Below are 16,472 nucleotides of genomic sequence, written 5' to 3'. Positions count from 1 at the left end.
ATGTAGATGATAAAAACATTAAAACATTTTATCACTTCTCTAAGTGAAGGTTTCATTATTGGAAGTATATTGTCACCTACAAAACTATGCTGCAGCCTTCACCAGAAGCAACCTCACAGTGGCCAAATCAGTGAGGAAAGGAATGCATTCTCAGGGAACATTTCCACTAATTGAAGCAGAGTTTAATGAGACAAGTTGTAATAAAAATAATCATTTTTATTATAGGCGATGATTAAAACTGACCTCCAAATAGATTGGGAAGTACTGAGCATTTAGAGCTCTATTTAAGTGGAAGACATGTGGCTTTCAAATGTATATGCAAATACCAAGGGCTATTATCAAAAAAGCATGTTTGGAAGGCATGTTCTAATCATATTTTGTATTTTAACTGTGTAAACGTGTGTGGGGTGAAGCTTACACTGGGCTGATATTACTTCTTTAAGGAGGAAAGAGTATGAGAAATGTATGTCTGTGCCAGTCAGGACTTCTGACACATTAAGTATGAAAGCGCCTTAGCCCTGGCGACAGGGCAACTAGAAAGCAGGTACAACACCTTTTGTGTGTTATGGGAGGCATTTGTGAAATACATAATAATTTAATTGTAAAATAACTAGTAAAAAGTTATCAAAACTTAAATGCATGTCTCCACCCAAAGGTACATTGACTATTTATATTAAATAGTGGAAAAAATATAGAGTAATTTAAAAAAAATTGCATGGGCTATAAAATTCAGCATCCTCTCTTCCCTCATCTTTGATGAATTGTTTCTGTTAAGAACTAGTTTCATTTTGGTTAACTATTGTACATATTTTAACTGAGAAAACTTTGACCACATTGAATTAAAGATTGGCTCAAATTGTACAAAAAAGGCCCACAGCCGGTAACCTAATAGCAGTACAATGCAGCAATTAATTGGGTGTATTTATTGTTATTATATTTGCATTTTTTGTATTTTTGTCACTTTGCATTTTGTCAAGAGTTCAGGCATATTGTCAAGAGTTAAAAACAAAACAATTCTGAATGATCACATGTGGTCACTGAATGGTTTGATGAACATGAAAATGATAAACCATATGGCATGGCTGTCTCAGTCACCAGATATCAACTCAACACTTATGGGAGATTGGGAGCAGCTCCTGAGACAACGTTTACCACCACCACCAACAAAACACCAACTGATGGAACTTCTTGTGGAAGAATATTGCCACATCATTCCCAGAGACACCCAGGCATTGGAGTCTGCCAAGGTGCACTGAAGCTGCTCTGGTGGTGACCCAAGGCCCTATAAAGACTATGTTGGTGTTTCCTTTATTTTGTCAGTTGCATGTATATGAATCCCTGAGTGTGGTAGGTTTACCGGGTAGGCGTGTCTCTGTCTTATATTATAATATAGGACTGTCATGACAGGCACAGGGTGAGAAAATTTCCTGGGTTCTAGTCTTGGTTCTCCTGGTTCTTGCACAATCCTGTTTGTGCATTTATGGTAAGAGATATCTTTGTTTGGTGATGTATACATGCCATAAACATAATTAAGAGGCTTATCCTTTGTCTGTTTGAGCTCACTGTCTTTTATATGACAATACAGCATACCCCTGTGGTTTACATTTTAGGCCTTATATTTTTAAAAATACTGGTTGCCCACCAAATACTCATTGTTTTGCAACTATGAGAGATTATGTACAATAAAATTTATATTTTTGCTACAATTTTTGCTGTCATTTATTACAGAAAGCATCCCTGGTTCCTTCTGCTGTAGCCATAAGCTGAGAGGTGGCATAGTCAGTAGCCCACTAGGGGCACAACACACACACATGTATAAGTATGTAATAAGTACATAACATACACTAAACAAGAAAAAACTGCATCAGGAAAGAGGAACAGTGGTTGCAAGTCAAAGCTCAACAACAGGCGCAGACAGACACCTAAGAGAATAGTTGCTAAAAGCAACAAACAACAGTCTCAAACATAATCACAGAATTTCAGAGCAAACCATAGAACAGAATTTATACCCCTGTAACCCTTCTCAAGTAAAACTGTACATCATGAGCTTCACAAACCTGATATTTATGGTAGGGCTGCAATTTGGAAATGACTTGTAATCAAGACCAAGGTGCAACAATGCATAATGTGGTGTAATGAGTACAGAAGATTGGTAATATGGTATTTTACTCCTTTTCCTACATCTGGACATATGGAAGAGTTTATGTTTGGAGTTTGGAGAAAGCAAAAAGAAGCCTTCAATCTACATTGCATGTTCCCAACATAGTGGTGGATCTGTTATGGTATGGACAGTCAACTTGTGGGAGTCACGGGGTTTGATTATTACTCTGCATGGTAGAATCTGCATGGTGGAATACAAAGCCATTGTGGGTGACAAGACACGCCCTGTGGTGCCCATATTGTTTCCTCGAGATATTCCATATAGGCTCATCAATATTCACATAGGCTAATACCCCCATACACACTGCTACACACTGCTGAGTCAGGACTGGTGTGTTTATGTTTGTGTGTATGACCAAATCTAAGCCCTGTGGGTATCACTCTTAAGTCCTTCCTCCAGGTATTTCCACCCCAACTTATTGTCTTGTTTAATTCAACTTCTGAAGGATCTGTGAGTATTTGACAGCGTTCTCAAGACTGAGGGATTAAGTGGCTTTTTTGTAGTTTAGACAACCCTCTGTGGCCTTTGTTTCAGGCATGGCGAGCTGTTTCAGCCACTGTGAAAAACTAGTGGGGAAGCTGCCTCTTTATTTGTTGCTGTTGTTGTTGCTGCATTCGAGCACCGGCAGAATAAAGGATTGACTGTGGCAGCCACACTCCCTTTGAGGGTTAGAAACTCTGACACTGTGGGGGAGGCAGCTCCTTTTAGAAATAATTATTTTGTCTTTACACAAGATAATATGATTCCTTCCCAGTGAGAGACCTTCTCCGAGGATGAATATGTTCTTTGCTTTCCCCTGTCTTTGGCCCCCTTCTTGACTTAAGTGCTTTTTAGCAATTTGCAGACTATTAAAATTCAGTCTTGGCCAACTGTTTATTTATAACAAATGTGTGCTGATATTGTATCTGACTTGAACCTTACAATAAAAGAAATTGTCAGGAGAACCAAGGCATCATTATGCAGCTTTGGTGGAATTCCATTTACTATTTTTTGGGAGATAGGAAGCGCAAGTTTCTTTTTGGCTTTTTGGCAAGGCTTTTTGTAGCCATAAGAACTGTTGTAAAGTGAATTAGGGAAAAAACAGAAACCCTTTCCCCATCTTTTTCAACGTTTCTTTTTCACTGTTGCAACAGTACTGCTTGAATCACTGCATGGTGTGTTGTAGTAAACCACGGTTTGCCTTGTGTTCATTAGATCATTGTACATTGATATTGATATGCTCATCTTTTAAAAAATCTATCCCATATCTCAAAATAGTTTGATCAAGATGCTTAAAATGAATACGCACGCTCTTGATGTTGATTACTTGGAATTATCAATGAAGTCTGCTGTGTCTCCATGACAACAATATGTTTCTCTTTTTCAAGAGGGGTGGCTTTTTTTTAATGGCAGTCTCCTAAAGCCACTTAATTGCCTTAAAATGTGAATGCATCATGACATACATGATACTGAATAATTTACACAATTTATTCAAAAACAGGGACGAAGTACAGCTGAGACCTGAGATCACATCAAGCATCGTTTAACTATGGTATGCATCCATTGGTTTGCAAAAATGTAGTATGCCAGTGAAGATATAATATTATGACATGGCAACTTTATGTTGAGCATTTTAAGCATATTTTCTATTCTATTTTGAATTAGCATTGCTATGATGGAAGCGTTGAAATTTCCCATTACTATTTTTCTTTTGGGCTCTTGGGATATGGTGGAAAAGGGCTGTCTAAATCTGCACTGATACAGCTGGGTTCAGTTCCTGACTCACCTGTAGAGCGTGGTAATATAAAACTGCCTCTCAGGGTACAGTACACTGTGAATTTGCCCAGCTGTAGCCTATCAACTACAGCCTTTCGGTTTCCTGATAGATGCATTATAAGTACAAGCTCAAATGTGGAATGCCATTCAATTTGGGAATGTTGCCTTGAGGATATTTTTATCTTAATCCTCGAATACAAATTCAAGCTAGTGCAATAAGAAAAAGCGTGTTATGCTAACCTCTTTGTAGATATACTATAACAACACTTATTTTTGATCCAGAAAAGACCACTGGCCTTATATAGTAAACCACGACAGAAATGACTAGTTTGCATAGTTTGTCTTCCTGCTTCCAGGAAAGTGAATACTTCTGTAAGAGACTGGTATGCTAGCAAGCCCAGAATGCATCAGGATCATACTTTAAATAAGGTCTTTTACTAACCATATTGAATATTTTATAAAAACATACTTGAAAAATATTTCAGCTGGATTTATTGTCCAGTAATTCAGTGCTTTATATTAAATTTGTCCCATAATTATCTGACAAAAACTACAAGGGAGACGTTTTCCCTAGTATTTGACTGGTCACACCACATAAAGCACTCTGACACTAAATTACACTCAAAGGGAATTTCACCCCTGCCAAATAAAATGGCAGTAACCAGTGACTGGGGGAGAGAGGTAGACAGTAGCATACAGCATACCCAAGCAGAATGGTACATGGCTTATGCTGCAATTCAGAAAGGGGCTAAAAATGTTTTCTTTCACACTGCTGCTCAAATCCAACTTCAACAACCAGGCCCAGACAATCAGACAAAATTAAGAAGTATCAATATTTTTATACATCCTGATTATTCACCAGTCAGTAATTAAGAAATTGCATTATACATCATCAATGTATGTGAGTTAATATTAATTATACAATATTAAATTCTCTCATCAACAATTACGAACAAACCAATTAAGTACAATGTTCTTAAGATTACTGCAGAACAAAGTGTTTTATCTTTTTTCATCACATGTTTAGCTGGCTCATTCATGCACTCTTTCATAGCCTGCTATAATCATTAAAGAGCTGTTTAAATGTTTACTTGCAAGCAAAAACAGTTGTATTTACTACCTTTTTGAATAGAAGGCTGATCATTACTGCTCACTGAGTTCAATTGCCCTCTTGTAAACAATACATTGAAGGATTGATTTCAGATGAAACAGTAATAAAGGGCCTCATAACTGTACACATTTACTCCCCTTTGAGGGAGATTTGTACATGACTCTCTTCTTAGTGTAAAAAATGTGACTTTCAAAAACAAAACACTGAATGGTACAGTAAGTATGTCTCCCTGTTCCACCTCTCTGCGAATCTTTCACAAAAGACCGCCGCTTTAGAAAAAAATCACAATGGCAAGCAAAGAACTGGTCCTTTCATTTGAAGTTTGATGTGAAAATTTTCACTTGTCCTATTTCATGTATGTTTAAATATGTGTTTTCATGTGTGTTTAAAACATTTGACTGAGACTGAACACGATATATTATATATTATATATTATATTGTATATTAAATATGGTCAACACATATACGTCTAATGTTGACCACTGTCTTTATTGGGCTAAGTGCAGAGGTGTCTTTCTTTAACTCTAGCCTGCTCTTTTAAACAAAAAGAGAAGAGCAGTAAACCGTCATTAAAAAAAGAACTAAAAGCACGGAACACTGAGAGCTTTAGTTCAGGATCTGAGGCAGGCAGTTCAGTCTCTGATGCTAAATAATTTACTCTTCAGTGATCAGACTAAATTTAATTAGCTCTTGTTCTCCTGGTATAATCAGGCCTTCATCGCTGAGGCATTTCGCTGTGAATTAGGATAAAAAGCCTCATATGTTAAATGCTGTGCGTTCTCAGCGGGATCACAGACGGAGGATCCAGTGGAAGATGTCACGCTCGCTCCCTGAAGCTCACATCTGCGCAGCAGGAAGTGCCAGCCAAAGAGCAGGGAATCCCACTCCAGCCACCTTGTCACCTCTGCTAAAAAAGCTAAACCCTTCCATGATTTATACAATCATATCAGCATTATTTCAGTCTCAGTACTGGGGCCACTGCATTCAAAGGACTACCATTAAGGTAATAATTAAATTCGAACTATTGCTGTCTTCTGATAATGACCCCATGTTGGTTTTTTAAGTCAGTAAGCTTTTTTATTTGCTTTTTTTCCTGCTTTTACCTTTTATACAATCCTCTGTGGAACTAACAATTGTACATTAGGCTTGTTTCACTGCAACAACCTCTGCATTCATGCAGGGGTGCTGAAGCAAAATGAATGCAATCCTCTGATACACTCATACACAAGTCACATCGTGCACCACAGAGAGGCGGGCACAATTTGGAGGATAGGTGCTACTCCGTTGATATCATCTGTGCAACTAGCAGGCGCCTGACGAATTGCAGGGTGCCCGAGAGTGGAGGGACAAGGAAACACTGGCTGACCTATTCACCCCAATCCCCTGCAGAACGAAGCCAATTTGTTCCGTCACTGTGGACTCCCAGTCGTCGTCGGCAGATGACACGACCAGTTTCAAACCTGGGCCATAGGGCTCAGCCCGCAAGTCAAGACAAGTGCCTTGCAGACTGAGCCACTCAGGAGAAATTCTGATAAAACAATCAGGCAGGCAATGCCACAGTCATTACATATCATACCACAAGAGGATGGGGGTCCAGTGTAATCAATAGTAGCTTGAACGAATTTTTGTTTCTCCTCACCTGGCTCAGCAAACATCACCTGGGAACTGGTGCTGGGAACCATTGGCCCTAGCAGCCGTTAAAGAATGACAGCATAGAGATCTTTAGAATTTACATAAAATACATTATTTAAATTCTATATGCCTTATGTAAATATAATTATGCCAAACATAAGTTAGCCCTATCTATAGAAATGTCCCATGAAAAAATTGAATTTCTAGTGCTTACAGTTGTTAAAGCTCAGATATCAACCACACAGTCTGTCATTCTTCAAAGTGATAATATTGCCTGAAGCTTCATGTAGAAAGAGGGGAATATATTTTGATGATCTGAAATATGACTATAACATCAACAAAAAATAATAATCATCATAATAAAAATAGTCATCATGGTCACTGTCATCAACACTATCTTTACTAGATTTCTTCATGCACTACTTGCATGAATTCTGGAGAGACATCCAGATTAGGTCGCTTCATTTGCAACATTTACAGATTCAGAAACTGCCTCACAAAGAAGCTTTTGAATGATGCAACCAGTTTCGCTGTCTCCGTATGTACATGTCATGGAATGATGGCCATAAAATGTCATGTGTCACATGATGACAGGTCATAATGTGGTGAAAGGGAGGTACTGCAGGCCCACAAGCAGGAGAGGCATGAGGTACAGAAGAGCGAGCCATGCAAATGATGCTGATACTGATATTTCTGATATATATACTGATATATATATATGTATATATATTTTGGATTATAGATCTGGACCCAATTCAGCATTTCTTCAGCTTTCATGGATGTTTCAGTCTGCTATAAATGCATCAGCATATAATTAGGTGCTGGTGTTGGGCAGGTCCTCACTGCAAATGTGGGAAGTTCAGTACCCAGGCATTTTTTATGGAAGAAGCTTAATAGTAAATGATTTCTAAATTATCTTAAATGAACACTTTTTCCTGAGGGTAACCTGTATGTGTGTTTATTTGTGCAGGTGATCAGGAGAAAGGGCACAAGAAGAAACAGCTCCATGTTTAAAAGTCCACAGACAAGTCAACTGTCTTCTGTCCTGTCTTCCAAAGGATACCTTTCTCCACAGATGAGGCCACGAGAAGATAGCACCTTGATGTACAGGATCCAAGCACTGTTTCCTTGACCGCAGTTAGCCACCCCGCTAAAAGCACACTTAGGGCTAATTCCCAGAATAAAGCATGGTGAAATATCACACCTGCTTGTTGGACATGGCAGCTTGAAAGCATTTTGCTAAAGCATCTGGAAGTCTTTAGACAAATCAATTTTCTGAAAATGGTTTGAAGGAGATGAGTAGAAGGCAAAAAAAAAAAAAAAAAATCAGACCCTACAGTTATTCCTTTGGTGGCTGCCACTAGGTTTGTTCCCACATTTTTTTAAAGCAGGGATAAACAACCTGCACTGGGGGTTTTCTCCATTTCTGGGCAATGTGAACTCAAGTGGCGCTGCCAAGGAAAAGCATTTGATTTGTTTAAGCTGAATTGCAGTGATTGCCTGTGCAATGCAGCAGTATAATCTGAGGCTTCGGCAAGTGGCATCGAGCAAAAAAGAAAGAAAGAGAAGGGGCGTCCTGCCGAGCTAATTTGCCTGAGGCCTGTAAGAGCTTGCCTAGCTCTAGAGAAACTGACACAGGCTAATGGATAAAGATGACATCACTGGGGCAACACACTGGAACCGGTGAACAAGGCCAGCTATGTAGCACAGGACTTATTGATGTATTTTCAGACATTACAAAAAAAGGGATGTCCCGTTCTTTGTAACGGAATGGGAGCCAAGCTGCTGGTGTGTCCTTGCCCAGGATTCGTCCATTCCACCACAGTGCCCTCTAGGGCCAGGTGCAGCCAACAGCCCCCCACACATAGAACAGCTCTGATCGCATTGCTTTTCTCTTAACCCCTGGCCTTGCACCTCTCGGCGACCCGCTCTCCTATTGGCCGGTGATGCGTGTCGCTGGTGAGAGTGGAAGTGCTTGTGACAGCTTTTCTGGCGCAGAGGGCCCTGGCATCACGCAGAGGTGACTGGATGCCTGACACAATCTGAAAACATCACCACGGGCTGGGAGATTTTTCCCCCTTTAATTGCATTTCAAGTCAACCTGAGGCAAGTCGGCTTCCACCGCAGGTTAACCTCACTAACCGCAATCCAGCCCGCTTCCTCCTCACTACTTCCTCCCCGTATCTTGTTAGTCTTTCTCAAAGCTTTAATGATGCCTTTATTACATTTGGCTGGAGATGATTTCAGCTTGACAGAGGGAGAGCCTGCACATAAAAAGGCTTCTTTAGCTGTGCTGTAATATACTGTTCATTATTTATTTCTGCCTTCATTGTCGCTGGCAGTTATTGTAACAATCCCCGGTTATCATTTCGTTATTTACAAATCCAAGAGAAAGACTTTTTGAAGTGAAGAAAGTGCCTGGGGAAATGATTAGCTATTTACAGATGCCACCCACAAAATCCCATGACCCTCAGAGTTGAAGCTGCAGCAGACAATCCAATTAGAAAGCAGAGGAGCTCCAGCCTGTTATTACTATTATTATTGTTACTTCTGTGGTGAAATGTAGCAGAAATGTCTCTGCAGGCAGAGCACCTGTGTGGAGGTGCTAATGGAAGCGTTGAGCACCTGTGCTGAGCCCCCCGGGTGACTGTGCTACAATATCCGTCACATCCAGACTGGAATGGGAGCAGTCAGGTGGGGCCGGACGTGTCTCACTTCAGGCCCTGGGTGCTAACCGGCTGTGATAGGTGACCGCTGGGGATATCTCCCTCAGAAGTGCTAAATGAACAGAGCAGAGCAATCAGTATTTGTGAGTGCATGTGTGTGTGTGTGTGTGCGTGTGTGTGTGTGTGTGTGTGTGTATGCGTGCCCGTGTGCGTGTGGATGCCAGAGGCTTTAATTGGACCAAAACTAATAAATGCCACTTGTGTTAATATCCTCTAACATATAAAATGTTGCCAGGTAACAAGCCTATTAGAAGCCAACAGATAAAGACACTGAGTAAACATTGTCTGATTCTGGGAAAAAAAAAAATAGTTAAGCCAACCACCTTTTTTATCTGTCTGCGCCTGTCTCTATTATAGAAATGCAGTCCTCAATAGTCCTGACCTGTTTATTACACATCACTCGACCTGCCAAGGGGCCTAAATGCATTCACTGGTTGTGAGCTGTGGTGCTCGGGGTAGTCCCTCGCATATGGGAGCTGTAAAGAGGGCTTCAGTTCTGTCGAAATGCACGTCGTTTCACTTTTGTGTCAGCGTGGCCGGGACGGTGCCGGGCCCGGTCTGAAGGTTGCCACGCCGATCAAAGAGGGATGAGGTGAGTCAGAGCACCTTGTCCGGGATGCGGCTCCCAGCCCCCGGCCCCAGGCAGATCAGAGGTGTGTCGCCCTCTCCCTGCATTTGCTAATGAGATAGAATTTAATTAAGGAGGGAAAAGTAGCAACCGGGTCCCGTGAGAATCGAGGGCACTTCATTGTCTGTCCAAATGCCAGTCAGGGAACAAAAAAAGCCCCTCATGCATATGAAAAGTGCTTCTGTTGCGTAGCTCGCAGTGCATACTCACCCAAGGGAAGAGGAGGGCTATCTGTGGGGTGATGGTGTGGACGGCGAGCAGGGGTGATGGAGTGTTTAACGCGCGGCTCGTTGAGGTGAACACCAAGGAGTCTCGGAGACACTTCATCAAGCGGGACCCCAGGGGAACGTCAGCTAACGAATTACAGATTAGATCATTGTTATAAGATCATAACAGCGATCTAATTGCTAATTTCTCTTTTAATTGAATTCGGTGAAGTGCAGTCTTTCATGGCAGAGGGCAGAGAATAGCAGTCCTGGGACCGTCTCAGGCTGCACACACATCTAAGCCTCGCCGGTGTGGCCAGTCTCAAGATTTAAAAAACATAGTATCCACACTGGCATTCTTAAACTGACCAAAATATGTCACTTGGAGAACAAGTATTCAAACTTTTCTTCAGTTTTGCCAACATTTGCAATTTTTAATGTAACACAATGAATCAAGAAATGCTTTATAAATGATAACTTATGGATCTAACTGCATCCATTACATGATGGCTGTAAATTGCCATGAATACGTAAACATACATTATGTGTCCCACTTGCATAAATTTAGACTCTTAATTTGTAAAATTCAACTTAAACAATTGAAGGAGAATAAGAGCACCGAGTAGCTGGCCGGTCCTCTGTTGTATGCATTGTGTGGATCTATTATATGGGGCTTCAAAGCACGAGCAGTCTGGTCCACAATGCTGATAATGGGAATCAGATCCTGCTAAATGTGGTGCTGCATCCTGAGAGAAGGCGCTGTCTCTGGTACGATGATAGCCGCGTGTCCCAGGCCTCCTGCGCATCACTGTTCTACTGGTATTAATCGAGCTCAGCTGTGTTTTCTGATTACAGCGCAGTTAAACAAGATGCGATAAGGCAGGAGACAGCTTTGAGCCTCTTCGGAGCCCTGACAACACTGATTTCTCTGCTGGGAGGGTCATTGTAATTGGGAAGGGGGAGTGTGTGTGTGTGTGTGTGTGTGTGTGTGTGTGTGGCTTGTGTGTTAATGTGAATGTATGTCTGTGTGCATGTGTGCGTGTGTTAGGCTTGTGTGTGTTTATGTGAGCGTGTGTGTGTGTATGTGTGTGTGTGTGTGTGTGTGTGTGTGTGTGTATGTGTGTGATATGTAGACAGAAAAGCGGAGGAATAGTAAAGTCGTTATGTTTCCGCATGTGCGTGTGTGTGGTTGGGTGTGGGGGTGGCTGGATGGCAGAGGATGGGTGGGGAGTCACCTCTCACCACTGTCGCTCAGTACCTGTCAGCCTGTGTAGTGGTTAGAGCCAAGGAGGAGCATTCGCTTGAAACTGTCAGCAGACCTCTCTCTCTCGCTCTCGCTCCCTCTCTCTCTCTCTCTCTCTCTCCCTCTCCCTCTCTCGCTATCACTCCCCCCCCCCCCCCCGCATCTCTCTCGCTCTCTTTGTGATGTGTTTTCAGAGTGTGAGCAGAGCAAGCAAGTAAGCGAGTGAGTGTTTTTATGTGTGCTGTAGACGCGCGTGCCTGACTGTGCTGGCTTCAAGCTATGTGCAAACGCGCTCTCAGCAGGCAAAGCCGACACCACTGAAGCCAACGCTTCCTCTCCCGGACTGGCAGGCAAATCGCATTGCAACCCATCCCAGCCCTCTCTCTCTCTCTCTCTCTCTCTCTCTCCCCCTCTCTCTCTCTCTTTATCCCTCTCTCTCTCTCTCACTCCCTCTCTCTCGATCAGCCCCCCCCTCCTTCCAACACCTTTAGCAGAAGAAGCGAAAAGCCCCTTCACTGCCCAGCCCAGGGATACCAGCTGAAAGAATGAAGCTTTGACACTGCGTGGGACTGTATGGACGCAAGAGCACAACTGTGAGTACACAAGTCTTTCACATCGCTTCACAGACTGACACAACATAGACATACAGCACACACATGCACATGCACACACAAACACATATACGCATGCGCGCATAAGCAAACTATAGGAATGTATACACCAGTACACAGCAGAAAGAAACATATTTGTTTATTTATTCATTCCTAACATACTATGAGGCATTTTTGTTATTTTGTTTCCTTTTTGTCCACGCTTTGATGAATGTCTTAACTCATGTACTCAATAATGAAGAAGTAGTGGAAGTGCTGCTCTGTTTTCCAGATTCTTTCAAAGGGGAAAAAATTGCTGAATAGATGTGCAAGGTCAAAAGACATGTGCAAGACATACAGTCAAAGTGTTTTTAGATGAAACCCTACTGTTCCCTTCACAAAACAATGTAGAATTCTTAGACCTTTGGGAATCGTAGACAATTGTTTTCAAGACTATGCGAAAGACTGAAACCGTGGCATTGTTTGAAATTATTTGCATTGTGTATACAGTTATTCATTCCTTCATTTACATGTGAGGTACACACATGTTGGCTCAGTAAATGCTTCTTGCCTGAAGGGTCTTTGTAAGTGGTTACAGAACTACTCCACGAAAGACAATAGCTTATCTGTCTTATCTAACAAGCGGCTATGTAAAAGAATTTTCAATATGTATATGCCATTTAGAGTTGGAGGCTTATCTTTCTGCAGGTTTTTTTGTTATTGTCGTTTCTACATATTCTTTTCTTCATTGTTATTAGAGAAGTGAATACTTGTGAAAACAAAATGCATGCAGTCCAGCAATTGATTATATAAAGACATAATGCCAAGATGTAATATACAGTACAAATTTGAAATACTAACACTCAGCCTCCAGCATCTACGAGGGAGAAAGGTGTGCATCTTCCTTCAGATGTGGAAGAAATTCAAAGCCTTTTACTTTCTACCAGAAGAATTCTAGTATTGTGTATCAGTGTGCATGTTACCCCGTGGATACAGCACTAATTGTCCAATTCTGAAATACTTTGATGTATTTTCGGTGGAGATGCACTATTCCATTTATATTTCTTCCATTTATATTATGGAGAGAGTAATCTGATGACACATCACACCCAGGGAAGTCAAGACAGTGAGCATATTCTGAATACACGCTTGCAATTCCTCTGGAGTGTACTTCTGCTGTAATAAGGGACAGACAGTACAAGGCACACCTGGTTCTTTGCACTTGTCACCGGCTAATAACATTGGCAGTGGAGACGGAGTAACAACATTCAGCTCCCCTTTTAAAGAGCACAAATTAGCTGTGAAGCATGAGCAGCAACACATACACACACACATACACACAAAGTAATACTGCTGTGGAGGAGCTTTTGTTTTGTGCCTGCATTTGTAATTAAGCTATGTGTTTAAACGTAAGTCATTTTTGAAAGTCCTGTAGAAGGGAGTGGTGTTGTGTACAACAAACAATCTTACAATCTTGAAAGGATACAGCTAAAAGACTGCCCCGTTGCTCACATCGATCAGTTTATTAAGACACAAAAAAAAGGATAAATCTGATTAGAGGTACACAAGTAATATCCTTTGTGTTTTACTTACTGAAGCAAAGTTATACCATAAAACAGTGTGGCTACAACTGACCTGCTTTTGAAATCATTATCTGGAAACGGATCTCTGATGTAGCAGTAGGGGGTTCATTTTGATTTTTCTTTTTTTTTTAATCTTTATCTCTTTTTACTTTATTATTTTTTTTCATTTTTTTCATTTATTTATTTTTATTTTTTGCTGTATTTCCCAATGCAGTGGTAACGGGCATGCCAGAGAGTTAGGCTCCAATACCAGTGTTTGCGATTTAGAGGCAGCAAAGCGGAACCTTGTAAACTTGTTTTGAGAATGCTGTGGAGAAGTGAAGGTGCTTGTCTCTCTCAGATGAAGGTGCTTGCGTTGGGCTCCAGCTCTCCCGAGCTTCTTTTTTTAGACTGGAAGCGATACAAAGGCTTTGGGGATTTTGTCAGATATTGTATGTGTGTGCTGTCTGTGTGCTTGAAGCACGGTAAGAAGCAGTGCACAAAAAAAGCATGCATTGTCTGTAGGAATCAGTGAGGGCAGGAAAAGGGGATTTATTGTAAAATTGTAGTTTTAAATCAATTTTGTATAATGATACATTCAAAAAGCATCACAGCATGTTTGTTTTCTTCACTTAAATCTGTGGCAAATAAAATGCCATATGTGAGTTTTTTTTTTCATGTGTACATGTTTCTTTGTAGCATGATGCATTGAATCTCCTTTAATCCTCTGTTTGCTGCATTTATTGTAATGGGACTAAATTGTACTCATAGTTTGCGTGAATGATTAGATTTTAGTAGGAATGAAATCGTGTGATTTTTTTTTTCATGAAAAGGGAATTGTGCTTTGACTATGTGAGCTGCCATTATCAAAGAGCAGCTATGAGGCTTTCATTGTCACAGCCAAGTCAAAACATTCTATACAGACATTGCATATTTTTATTAATATGTTAAGCATTCTATTCAAAATGCATGAACTAGTTTGCTCTGAGCCTACACTTACCTTTTCAACTTTTTTTTTTTTTTTTGCATTTCACATACACATCCTCTACCAAATGTTGCATTTTATGTTGTATGCCCAGTGCCAAACAAATAAGGATTTGCCACTATCTGTCACCTGAAGATTACAGTTCTTTAGGTGGATTGTTATTACACATTACCCTTGTAGATTTCTTTTTTTCATGTGCACTCAGTGTGGCTGTGTATGTACCGCTGTAGAAGCTTTTCTTTTAATCTCTTTGCAACTGAACATGAGCAGTTGCAGCCTCATTTTTGGGGGAAACGGCGTGCTTGTCTCTGAAAGCGTTCAGTCTGTCCTCACCACGAAAAATGAAACAAATGAATGGAAAGACGTCAAAACTAAAGTAGTGTTTTGAAAGCTGTGATTTAGATAAAAATAACCAAAAGCTGCTGTAATAGTGCTTATGAATCACCGGCTTCGGGTAACTTCAGTTCCTTGGATCATTCAGGTGGATTATTGTTGTGAACCTGTCGGTATGTCCAGCAGGCTTAGAGTGCACAGCAGCACCATACATCTCTTAGCCGCTCTATGGAAAAAATAGTGCAGCAAAGAGAGTGTGACAGTGAGCTTTCTGGAGGAGTCTGAACAAACAAAAACCTGGAGATATGTGGTGCTTATCTTTAGTTTTTTAGGAAGTATTTTCCACTCTGCATAACTGGAGCCGGTAATACCCAACCATCACCCGAGTATGTGCTGCATCTGCTCTCAGAATCCATATGGCAACTACGCATAAATTTAGCAACAGCATCCTTATATGATGCCTTTTACACTAAATGTAATTACTGTAAATTACACTACAGATTAGGTAAATATACATTACAGAGTGTTATCGAAGAATTTGTAATACAGAAAAAAGCCTAAGGCCTGTTTGTTGCGGGCAGTTAAATCTTATCAACTTGTTGAGTGTCAGCTGAACCTTCCAGAAAGTCAACTTTCAAAGACACCGATATTGTTGAATTGTTCCTGCACAGTTACATTGTGTATCCCACACATATGAAAAGGAAGACACAGATCTGATGCCAGGCAGATGCCCACATAACATTAGGTGGACAAGTGAAGCAGATAAAAACATTTTTGTTCCCACCTTGTCAGAATGTTTCTGGAAACAGCATTGAAATATTAAAATACATGTCAAGATGGATTTTTTGAAAGGTTTGCATTTTGTTAGGGGGTTGCGGGTTTCTCAATCATATTATAGTTCCATTTTGAATTATTCGGCCAACTCCAACAGAAACATTGTTTCTTGAAATTAACGCGGAGGGGGCCTAAAACCACATTGTCTCTAGATACCGATGTTCATATATTTAAAATGCAAATCTCATTGCGTAAGAACTATATATGATGTAAAATATATTGCTTCACGAAAGGGTTCTGAATTCTTTTTTTAAGCCATTCGGTTAAATATGCATCCAAGACTTACTAAGTACGAAACTGTATTTGTCCCATTTCTCGCCCGACACTTTTCTTCACTCCTACCTGTGACATGTTTGTGAGTGCTGCAAGGGGTGTCTTCAGATTGACTCAGCATGGGGAGATCATATGTTAGATGCTGCAGTGCACACCGCTGAGCTGAACATATTATTCAACTCGGAAGCCACAACTCAACATGACAGAGGATATTCACAGGTTTTAACGCATGTTCCATACATCACTGAAATGTTTTCAATATAGTATCCATCTTATTTGAAAATTAATTTAGCTTAAGTAATTTGACATATTCCTAATGCATTTTCAAAACGTTTTCTCTTGCATGGAATATGTTATATGTTTAATATTTTATAGCATTTAAATAAAATAAGAAATAAATATACAATTCATAAGTAATTTTTAAAAATATAGC

General features: G+C 40.5%; 1 protein-coding gene across 3 annotated transcripts in view; it reads left to right on the top strand.

Moving 5' to 3' along the window:
- The first annotated feature begins 11,896 nt into the window (after nt 1-11,896).
- rbfox3a (RNA binding fox-1 homolog 3a) overlaps nt 11,897-16,472 on the top strand; it is a 429,646-nt gene continuing 425,070 nt past the window's right edge. For all 3 annotated transcript variants that reach the window (XM_036525762.1, XM_036525737.1, XM_036525729.1), the window contains exon 1: nt 11,897-12,055. The gene's annotated coding sequence lies outside the window, so the exon portion shown is untranslated. The remainder of the gene's footprint in view (nt 12,056-16,472) is intronic.

Source organism: Megalops cyprinoides, chromosome 1 (genome assembly GCF_013368585.1).
Source record: "Megalops cyprinoides isolate fMegCyp1 chromosome 1, fMegCyp1.pri, whole genome shotgun sequence".
Classification (NCBI taxonomy): Eukaryota; Metazoa; Chordata; class Actinopteri; order Elopiformes; family Megalopidae; genus Megalops; species Megalops cyprinoides.
This window is presented reverse-complemented; position numbering and strand designations above follow the sequence as displayed.